The sequence below is a fragment of the Lactuca serriola genome, chromosome 5 (assembly GCF_051521515.1).
Source record: "Lactuca serriola cultivar US96UC23 chromosome 5, Lser_US96UC23_V15, whole genome shotgun sequence".
NCBI classification, from domain to species: Eukaryota; Viridiplantae; Streptophyta; class Magnoliopsida; order Asterales; family Asteraceae; genus Lactuca; species Lactuca serriola.
Window position 1 is genome coordinate 209915458 of NC_136412.1, and position 12350 is coordinate 209927807.

Consider the following 12350-nt stretch of genomic DNA (forward strand, 5'->3'; position numbering starts at 1 on the left):
TTGGCGGGAGGAATTGAGACTAGATGGAATAATTGGGTTTCGATTAAGCTAAATATTCTTATTTGCTTTACCTTTGGACCCATATTGCTATTTGATGGGATGTACATCTTCAACATCAGATTTGTGTTCAATCCTTACTTTCTTCAGCGGACGTTGTTTCGTTGAGTGGATGTTAATCAAAGGCTTTTGATGTTGTGGTTTTGATTAGTTTTTGGTGTCTTTGGAGTTTTCATAATTCCACTCTTTTTGGAACAGTTTTACCTAGGAAGATTCTTATTGTCGATGATGTCATAGATAGGGCATATTTTTGGATTTCCAATAGGTGTAGTAAAGCTATGAGTGGTTGGAGTGTTTGCACTACAAGAAAAAAGGGTTTCTGTGACTAAAATATCAGGGACTGATTAATCAGTCTTTGATACCATGTATCCAGGACTGATAAATTAGTCTCAAATACTATCTAGGACTGATAACAATGTGTGAATCATTAGAGACTGACCAAACTAATTCGAGACTAAAATTCAGTCCCTTACCCATTTGTGCCATTTTATGTTTTGTGGGAAACACATTGGGAACTGAATTTTTGTCTCGAATAGTCTAGCGTCAACTTTGACTTTGGATATGAGAGACTGAATTTCAGTCCCTAATAGACTTGTACTAGTTTTTATTGTGTATGGAACTTATTAGAGACTAAAATTCTGTCGTTGGTACAAGTGCACCAAGTTTTCCTTTCGACGAGAAACTTTTTAAAAACTATATTTCAGTCTCTAATAGACGTGCACTAATGACATTCGAATGAACACTTATTGCAAACTAAATTTAGTATCTAAAGTTGAAAAAACTATCACTTTTCTTTTAGGTAAAAATCATAATTTTTCAAAAAACTTTTCATTTAAAAGAAATAGGGAAGAAATATGAATGACCGCATAATAAGTTAAAAATAAAATGTCATCTAAAAACTTATGATTTTAACCAACATTACAAAAGGTTTTTACCAACAAGGCATATACAACTTGGATTTTTTTTGGTATTTGCCTTAAAAAATATCATACAAATAGTTATTAGTTGAAATATATATATATATATATATATATATATATATATATATATATATATATATATATATATATATATATATATATATATATATATATATATATATTCGTTCATTCAGAACGTCATAATGTGTATTATTATATTTCATTTAATTTTTCATAAATAAAAAAATCATTTCCACTTACACCCTTCGAAGCTACTGGGAAAATGGAAACCACCCTCAAAATTAAAAAATAAAAAACGAATTTCCCCTCGCATCCCAAATTTCATCGATTCACAATGAAACCTAAACTTCCAATTACCGTATATCTTTTTTATCCTTTAACAACACAAAACGAAATCAAAACTGAAAAGCGTAACCCTAGAATCGTTTCTATTCTTTTTCTTCTTCGGGTTCACGAAAGTTGATAGCATCGAATGATTGAAGTCGACTCCAGATAAATCGACCTCACCGGTTTAGCAACAGGTAAACGCCGACAGTCGACTTCCGATTTTCATGATATCTCTGATTATTTGATTTCTTAACTCCTCTACAATACATGGTTTTTCTCATAAATCGACCTCATTATACATGATGTTGTCCAGAATTAGATATTGACCTCATTGTGTCGTGACCCTGTTCCTTCTATAATGTCTGCGTATCAGCTTTTTACTCAGTATATATTGATAGAAGTCGACCTCATTCTTTACAAATTAATAGACACTAGACACGAATACAGAGCATGATATTTGTTTCTGAATTTATTCCCCTTTTTTGTTTCAAGAATTGTCCCAGGAGGCATGATATTTGTTTCTTTTTTTCAATTTCATATCAGTAGAATACATTTTGACTATTTGCTTCAACATTCTAGAATTATCATAGCATCTATGAGCATGGACGTGATTTTTAGTATTTTTCACATGATATATGTTTCTTTTCCTGACTTTCATTTCACAGTAGCATAAATTTGATATATGTTTCAACTTTCAAGCTTTGTCTCAATGGCTTTTATAACAATTATGTTCATTTATTTACTTCATGTATGTGTGTAGGATGGTATTCTTGCAGCTGGTAGGGGAAACTTGGTGGTTGTCCCAGTATTCGATGAAGATGGTAAACTCAATTCATTTTCTATAGTAAATATTTTATTAGTATGGTGATTAGATAACTAGTTAATTAAACTTGTGTATTATTTATTAATTCTAGGAATCGAAAAACCGACAGTTGTTACAAAAATGAACACATTATTAGCTGATCGTGTATTTGATGGAGAAATTGCAGGTATTTGGTTTAACACATTTTATTTAATTTTAATTCAAAAGAAATGTGATGAATGGGTATATATATATATATATATATATATATATATATATATATATATATATATATATATATATATATATATATATATATATATTTCCAGGTGATTTCATGGGAGCTTTAAAGTCAAACTTCAATGATATAAGGAGACTACTTATTTAAGTTAAGATCCTCGTATGATTCTTTTGAAGAATGCGAATTCATTGTATAATTTTACTCTATTTTACATCTCTTACATAATGTGATGAATTCGCCTTTTTTTTTTTTTTTTTTTTTTTCGTGAGATCTGCAAATGACTGATAATAATGAAATAGGGTTTGATTGTTGGAGATAGCTTTGACTTTACCATTCTACACTAAAGGTTAGTAATCAAGAAACTACATTGGTAAGATGTGACAAGAAACTAGCTCAATTTTGTTTTCCTATTTTTAAAATTTGATTTACTTCCCTTGTTCATAATTTTTACATTCTTTGTGATCAATATAGACTCATAGTGACATTGCAAAGTAGAGGAAGAAAGAGGATAAGGTCGGTCCGTGTATTTAATTATATGCATAAATAATGCTAAGTTGATATATATAAATTCAGAGATCTATTATCGGTCATCATTGTTTATTACGTGTATCTAATCATTTGTTTGATCAAATAGATAAAAGTGGTTGACGGACAAAGCCACTCTTGAATTTAAAAGTCTTGAAGAAAGGTATTCCGTATTTCTCTTTTACTTTCATTTTTTGTTTAGTTATTTTTTGTATTTATTCTTTCTAAAACAAAATTATTATCAAAAATTATTTTATGTATTAAGCTGCTTGCAAGTCTACTCTAATATTTTTTAATGTGATGTATTATGTTGTATGACAGGCAATTGGTCATAATTTGGATAATCAAGAAGAAAAAATTATGTAAAGTTCATGTGCAATTACGTTTCGTTTTTCTTCCTCAACAAGTATTTAGTTTGATAGTTTTATGATTTGAGTGTTACTAGCAAAACATTTAGACTTGTTAGTTTTTCAAGAAATTTATGTTTTTAATATTAAGAATATTGTTGTTATACAAGTTAAATTTTAATTGAGTAATGGTATTGTGTTTTTCCATTTATTATTTTATATTTCATTTAAATTAGCGACTAATATGATCTAAGTGGGGCTTTGAATGAAAGATATTGGAGACTAAACATGATAATATCAAATACTAATAATTAGTCTTTGAAAGATAGTATTGGAGACCGAATGATATTATTATAAAAGGCTGATATTTAGTCCCTAAAAGATAGTATTAAGGACTAATTTGACATAAAATCGATGATTTGAAGAAAACAAATTAGAGACTGAATGAGAGATTATCAAAGACTGATTTTTTGTCTTTGATATTTTGATGTATTAGAGATTGATTTTCAGTCTTAGATACATAAAAAGTTGACTATCTAGGACTAGGTCTCGGGGACTAGCTGGGGACTAGCTAAATCAGTCCCCGATACTCATTTGAGACTGATTATTAACCATTAAAGACTGATTATGTCAGTCTCCGATACCAATTTTTCTTGTAGTGTTGGCTTCACAATTTTGTTGTAATGGATATATATATATATATATATATATATATATATATATATATATATATATATATATATATATATATATATATATATATATATATATATATATATATATAATAAAATTTATCGAGGGATTAGACACACTCCTCAAAATATTAATAAGTTTACTTGAATTGAGTAATTTAACCATAATGTGATATTGTAATTCAATAAATTAACCAAAAAATTTTGTTTTTGGAAAATAACCATAAAGTTCGGAATAGATGATTTCAAGATTTTTTTTTTTACCATAGAGTAAATTCAGACTGACATTCCAGAATTTCGAATTAATATTCCATATTTCGAACTAAAATCTCGAGTTCGGAAAAAAAAAACCTCTGAAATTTCAAGAAGTTTGAATTCCGATGAATTAATCCAAAATTTCGAGAAAAAAATTGTTTTTTATTAAAGTTTATAACAAAAAAACTAAAAACATGATTATTTCCTTAAAATAGTTATTTATAAGGGTTAGGATTACTTAATTTCCGTATTATATAACATTTGTAAGTAATAATTATACACCATTTAGTGTTGCATAATATAATTTTTTATGGTTTAGCTTAGTGGCGGATTTAGGTATTATATTTAGTAAATTACACGAATGGTCCCTATGGTTTGGGGTAATTTGCACACTTGGTCCCTAACGTTTTTTTAACTCGGAAGGTTCCTACGTTTGTTTTTGTTACATGTTTGGTCCCTACTATTTGTTATTGTTACGTGTTTCACTCATGTCTTACCTAAAAATACTATTATTTAAATATGAAAAAATAGTAGGGTAGGTAAGGTAAGGTGAGGGGGGGTTGAGGTTGGGAGTGTGTTTATTTAAATAATATAAAAAATTCAAGGCCAAAATAGTCTTTTTAGATAAGACAGGTACCAAACACTTAACAATAAAAAACAATATGGACCTTCCGAGTTAAAAAAAATTAAGCTCGGGACCAAATGCACAAAATAACTAAACCATAGAGACCATTCGTGTAATTTAGTCTATTATTTTCATGGGTGGCTAACTTCTATATAATCTTCTAAGATACAAGATCTTATGACGAATTAGCCATGGGAAAAAATTTATTACTATTTTGATACAAATTCATCATAATTTTCATAAGAAATTAATCTGATATTAGATATATGTACTTTATTTTGTTAGAGTAGTGGAAGATATTAATAAGCGATCGTGAATCATCGTACTTAATTACTTTGATATAGCTAATCGTCATTCCAAGTAAATGAAGAAACATCTCGTCAAATAAACTAAACCTAAAATTGTCACACGTCCCCTTCTACATCCCTCCTTACATACCACATACCACATCTCCTACTTTCTATTTTTTTTATTCCCGCTCATTCCTTTCCCGAGGATTTGTTCCTAAAGATAAGCATTTCAAATTAACAAATACAACAAATATTAATTGATTATAATTACGGACGAAACATCCAAGTTTGTAAAAAATAAATGTTTGTGAAAGTATAATTACTTTAAGGTTTATCAATAGCTATTTAAATAATATAGAAAAAGATAAAATACCATAATTTATAAGATGAATTATTTGAAACTCTTTGAGGGGATGTACATGCATATTCTATGCCATTTTTTGGCTGAGAGTGAAGATTCTTGTAATCTTTTTTATCCCATCATTATTGAATTATGTTAAACCAATAGACTCAGGTGTATTTTTGGCCCCTACTACCCTACATGCTCACCATTTGTCACCAAACCTACATTCTTTACATGATTTACATCATTTGATAGTTGTACCTGCAAAATATATGTGTAATAAGGACACAGGTAGGCACGTTAGATGTGATTCGTCACCTCAGCTGCGAGTAAAAGCACCCATGATTTTTGATTCGGGTTGTCGTAAGGTTGAGCTCGGCTCGAAAGTGCCGCATCTTTGTCCTTTCATCTCTCTCTATCTTCTCCCAACATCTCTGTTATCTCTCTCTCTCTCTTCTTCCTTTCTTCTTCACCACTCCTTGCCCATGGTTGCAAAATGAATGTCTCACAAAAATCTTATATGGAGTTGAGGTGGAGATGGGGTGGAGAGTTTTGTCATTGTAGAACGACGACATGAACCCTCTAGTCTACTCTAAAGATCCAGACGGATCATTTGCAAATAATGATGAAAACGACACATACATTTATATGTTCACGACGTTTTATTGTGTGTGATTTCGCATAGGATGTCAAAGTCATACGGTGGATGGACATGAATGATAAAATGTTTTAAATATTTAAGAAATAAAAAACAATAAATAATATAAAGAAGTCTATAATAACCTTACTAAACAACCTATTATCTTGTAAGGTTGTTTACTAAACAACCTCTCTCTCTCTCTCTCTCTCTCTATATATATATATATATATATATATATATATATATATATATATATATATATATATATATATATATATATATATATATATATAAGCTCTAAATTTTTAACACGTAATTGAAAAAAACCCTAATATTTTTTTTTTATTGCTATGACCACAACTTTCTCACATAATTATCACTCTAGTCCATTTAACCAGTTTCATGGTTAATTTAGTTAACTTTTTTGCAAAATCAGTCCTAAAAGTTCAAATTTGTTCCCTAAGGTTTGCAAAAAAAATACACCACATTATTTTTTAACTTTATTTTTCGTTTTTTGTATATTTTATTTATATTCGGTTTTTTAATAAATATATATACAATTTTTATTTTCTTTTTCGAATATACTTTATTTATTTTCATTTTTTAACTTTATTTTTCAACAATTTGATTTTCTTTTACCTTTTTACCTTTTGTTTTCTATATAGAGTATTTTACAGTTTTTTTTTTTTTTGTTTTTTTCATATTTTTTTCGTATTAAATTTTAATTTTTCCATCTTTTTATTTATTTTTATTTTTTTCTTATTTGTTTCCAATTATTTGTTTTTATTTATTCATGTAAATAAAATAGTTATGTTTATATTTATAATTTCGGTCCAATTTATTTTCTTTTTATTTTTTTTCTTTAGTGCTATTATATTTATGTCACGCAAAAAATAAAGATAAAAAAAAATTAACTTGTTTATTGAGAATTAATGTTTCAATGTTTTATATAACTTGGAAATTAAATCATATTTCTATATGTGATATCAATAGTTTAATATCAAGATAATATTTTTCAATTTGATAATAGACTAAAGAAAATAATAATAATAATAATAATAGTAATCGTTCTCTATAAAAAAAACTTGGTATAGTAATTTATATTAAATTCGAGTTCGTTTACTTGAATCAAAATAAATAAAAACATTAGAAAAATCATAAATAACTAAAATAGAAAAAAAAATAGAAAACAAAAGGTATAAAAGGTAAAAAAAAATCAAATTGTTGAAAAATAAAGTTAAAAAATGAAAATAAATAAAGTATATAAAAAATAAAATAAAAAATGTATATATGTATATATGTATGTGTATATATATATATATATATATATATATATATATATATATATATATATATATATATATAAACCGAAAATAAATAAAGTATACAAAAAACGAAAAATAAAGTTAAAAAATCATGTGATGTAATTTTTTGCAAACCTCAGGGACCAAATTTGAACTTTTTAGGACTGATTTTGCAAAACAATTAACCAGGTTAACCATGAATCTCGTTAAGTGGACCAGAGTGATAATTCTGCAAGAAAGTTGTGGCCATAACAATAATAAAAAAATATTAGTCTTTTTCTAATTACACGTAAAAAAAATTCAAGGCTTTTATAATATTAGTCATATATATATATATATATATATATATATATATATATTATGTTCTAACTATCTATTGTGTGGATATAGGATTGATTGTGGACCAATCATTTCAGTTATTTTAAGAAAGTGATTTATACGTACTATTGAATTAAAGATAACTGAAAAATAACATATAATTTCATGGTAAGGGTATTTTAGTCAATTATCATAAATTTAGAATAGAAAATTTACGGATTTTATGGAATTACTAATTCTCTTAAGTTTAAAATTCTGATTTTTTTTAATAATTCTATTAATTCAAACATTCTAACTGAATGTAATTATGGTTATCTTAAGAAAAAAAACAATTTATTCTGATTTTATAAAAATTAATAGGATCAGTAATTACATTTATTCTTAAAGAATACAACTATGAACATAAATTACATTTATTCTGAAATTGGGGTCCTTCTTTTCCTTAATAAACTCAAAGAGTCCATTTGTCCATCTTATCTTTCAATAATAACTTCAAATGGAGCTTTGTTCTTCACTTCATTCACCTTAAAGGACACATATAATCTGTCACATACAACAATAGAAACCAACAATGAAAAAGACACAAAAAATAAATAAAAATAAATAACTTATTTCACATACTAGATGGAAATGCTGCAATTACTTATGAAACCGTTTGCAACCACCATCATGAAAAGCAATGGTTATCTAATTTTTATTCACAAGATAGAAATACGCAGTCTTATGTTTGTAATCAATATAACAAATTGATTGCCAAGAAAAAAGCATTACATTTTCATAATCAGGGAGCAGTTGAAGCCTACTTTTAACCAAAGGAATTCCAATCTCAAAACATGGTAACACATTATCATCAAAGTAGAATCTTTCCTGCAAAAACGCATGAATAGGAAAAAGATATGAATACTTATATCCAAACTAGTTGACATATGAAAGAAAAAAAACAAAAGATAACAAGATCAAATTTTAATAATATAACCAACCTACATGGCAAGGATATCATAGATTACCACACTAGTGGGGCCTCCTCTTAATATTGGAATGTTTGACAAGAATCTAGAAAGAGTGAAAGTTGTTGCAATATCCCCTTCATCTTCCATTCGTTTAGAAGGGCCAGTAGGGAAGAAAGGAAAGACTAAAGTGAAGGAAGAAATGAATAATTTTGGAAATGCATAGCTAACTGAAAGTTGCTCAAATATAACTCTAGGAGAACTAAATGGAGCAAGAAAAGCTACATGCTCTCCTCGGATTCCATGGGCCTTAGGTATTGATAAGTTTGGAAATCCATCTTCTAATTTTCTGTCATTCAATGTTTATCTAATATGATTATCTATGTTGATATAACTAGCTTCTAGTGCTTTATTTGGGTCAAGTAATTGGTTTTGAAACTAGCAACAACAAAAATTAATCATTAAATGGTGTAATAGAATGTTATGTATACCAAATTTTACATGTTACTTCATTAAATAAACCCTAATCTGCATTGGAGTCAATTGAATCGAAGAAGTTAATGGCGTACCTCCAATTGATACTATGAAGCTCAATTGCATCGGATTAGGCAACAATCCTCTATGAAAGCGCCACCATTTTAGCAACATAAAAGAGGAAAACCTTTTTAGAATTTTTCAATCCGAAATTCATCGGCATCATAGATTCTTTAGAGCAAGGATGCTTGATAATAATGTGAATCAGATCACTTCCAATGACGCTATCGATGGTCTACTATTGTTGTTGTTGGGGTTAAGGTGATGGGCCCCGTTATCGAAGTTTTCGTGTTCACACTGAATATGATGGAGGTTGTGCTGATTTTATGGGTACTCGGACATTGGTGAGAATTATTGGCCAATCGATGATAGGGTTATAGAGAGGAACCCTTATGAATTTTGGTGGAGGTTGCGATGGAGAATTTAAGAACATGGGAATTAATGGAGGATTGAAAGAAATTAGGTTGTTCAAGATTTAATGAGTTGAAGACGAGATCGACTTAAGAGATAATATATATAAAAGATTAAATGTTGGATTTTTTCATTTGAATTTAATTGCTTTCATAAAAATCAGGATTATAATTAAGAATATATTATTTAATGAATATACAAGATTACTAAATACTATTTTCTATTAATGAAAATTCAAATTAATTAAATTTGAAATGATTGATCCACAATGATTCCTACATCGATACATTACTTAGTTAGAATATTTGACTCTAATTATCTTTATCTCTCTCCCTCTCATATATATATATATATATATATATATATATATATATATATATATATATATATATATATATATATGAGTGTGTTTATTCTCCATAAGTGTTCATTTGGAAAGTTATTATGGAGCACAATATATATCTTACACGCATCTTTAAACAAATATTATTTCAGAACCTCCTAATGATCCAAAAATTTGTGAGAATCACCAAATTTAACTATTTCTTATGTTTCAGTCTTAATTGTGAAATGTGAAATGTTATCCGCTAAATTATAAATTAATACAATGTTGAAATTAATCTTTATCTGTATCACACTATACTTATAAATGATGCATTTTTCCTATCACCTCATGCATTTGAAACCCCCCACATAAATTTCCAAGCACCTCATGTATTTGAATCCTCCACACCATTTCACCTTCAAAGTAATTAATCACACATCATGAAATTTTTTATAACTTATATTATATTTTTAATAAGCAATTAATGGATAGTGTAACACTGTAAAATTTCAAAACAAAATTTTCCTTTAAAATCACTTAATCCTCGTAACACATTTTATAAAAATCTCATTAATTTAATTTACACTTTGCAACTCCACAATTATTCAGTTAAAAATCCAGGATCCTCAAAACATAACTGTTCCGCTGGTGTGTACAATCAAACTGGTACTTTCCCATGATCCTGAGAAAAACTTGAAACACATAACACATAACACGGTAAACACGAAGCTTAGTGGGTTCCCCAAAATACCACGTATAGCACGTTAGCCAGTCGAAGCAATAACTCTGTAAGACCCTCTAGTCTATATGTCTCAATGGGACCCTTCGGTCCCATGTTTCATTGGACCCTCCGGTCCGGTCTACGTGAGGACCCTCCGGTCTCACAGCTCGTTGGACCCTCCGGTCCGGTCTAGGTAACACATAACATAGCATATATATCACACAAACAAAATGTATAACTCAAGTAAGCACATAAGACCCTCTGGTCACACATAAATACCACTCAAGGTAAAGTATAGTGAGAAGACTCACCTGACAAGCAGCAAGTAAACAACCTCGCACCCGAATCTCGAGCTAGCCTTCGCCTAACCAACTCGTCGAGTCGCCTCATCGACTCGGCGAGTTCATTCAGACCCAAAGCTATTTCAGACGATTTAAAACAGATCTATTACTCCAAACACTAGATATGTCATCTCAAGGCTCAATAGTCATGTAAAGCTTCGATCTTTACGTTCATGCCTGATGTTATTGCTCCAAAAATGCTAATGCATGCCCTTCATGAGAGATTAAGCCCAAAAACCCTACTATGGATGAATAAAGTCAGGACACCTAGACTCTAAGGACCTCATAAAGTCCAGATCTAAGGTCTAGACTCTTTGATAACTCATGCTACTCAAAAACCTAAACAAAAGATGGCAAAAAGCCCTAAAACTCCATAGATATGAGATCTATCCAGGATAAGAAGAAAGGTGAAGACTTCATACCTTCCTCAGTAGCTCTGGATAGGAAATCACTGGATCCAACAGCCTCACCTCAAACTCCTTCCTTGATAACCTCATCCTCTTCCTCAAATGATGCATAAGAACCACAATATGAGCTTCTCTCTCACTCTCTAGCTAACATAGCAATTAGGGTTTGCTCTCAGGGGTGTAGGGTAACTGATGAGGCGGAAATGGGGGCATAAGTTCCCTTATATAGGCCCTAACCCTAGGAAAATTAGGGTTTCTCTACCCATCACCAACTCGGTGAGTCTGCCTCCCGACTCATCGAGTCCATTTATTAAATCCCACACGACAACTCAACCCTACTCGGCGAGTTGGACTCTTAACTCGTCAAGTCACTTAATAAACATCAATAACTCAACCATACGATAACATACCTGAAATTCTGGAAGTTACAATTTCCCCCCACTTGAATTAGATTTCGCCCTTGAAATCGCTCCTCAACCACACATAGCTCGAAACCTATAACCCGAAAAGCACTACTGAAAGGATCTCATACCCAACCCGATATCCTTCACCATGGACACTGGAATCCAAACAGGAACTCTTAAATCTAGAACAAAACCGACCTCTCTGCTTTCCAAAGTCTGGAAACTCTAGTGGCCCGACCCACTGCCATACCGCCCTCTCAAGATATTACCATGTTATTCACTCGTTGAATAATATACCTTGATAACTGATTGCCCCTCCGATTCTCACTAACCAAGGTCCAAAAATCGGCTACCGATCACTCATACCAGACATACTAAACGATCCAAATCACACTCCAAGGAACGAAAAGGGTCACATTACATCAGAAACCCATCCACTGCTCTGTAATTGAAACCCACCGGATCAATGAACTCTCAACGCCCTGTCCTCAGACACAAGAAATAATTATGCTCACTCAGAAATATCCTTTCTCGTCTAAAATCATAAGCTCCA

General features: G+C 29.9%; 1 long non-coding RNA gene and 1 pseudogene across 6 annotated transcripts; one reads left to right on the plus strand and one right to left on the minus strand.

Annotated features, from left to right (window-relative positions):
* The first annotated feature begins 1261 nt into the window (after positions 1-1261).
* Positions 1262-3447, plus strand: LOC145051421 (uncharacterized). Of its 6 annotated transcripts, none has more exons than XR_013683611.1 (8): positions 1262-1519; positions 2086-2146; positions 2240-2314; positions 2457-2558; positions 2668-2738; positions 2840-2881; positions 3003-3056; positions 3215-3447. It is a non-coding gene; the product is annotated as an uncharacterized LOC145051421 (long non-coding RNA). The 6 variants fall into 6 exon arrangements; XR_013683613.1 differs by having other exon boundaries at positions 2668-2714; XR_013683612.1 differs by having other exon boundaries at positions 2457-2515.
* Positions 3448-8180: 4733 nt separating this feature from the next.
* LOC145050129 (ribose-phosphate pyrophosphokinase 3, chloroplastic-like) lies at positions 8181-11483 on the minus strand (annotated as a pseudogene).
* Between the last annotated feature and the right edge of the window lie 867 nt (positions 11484-12350).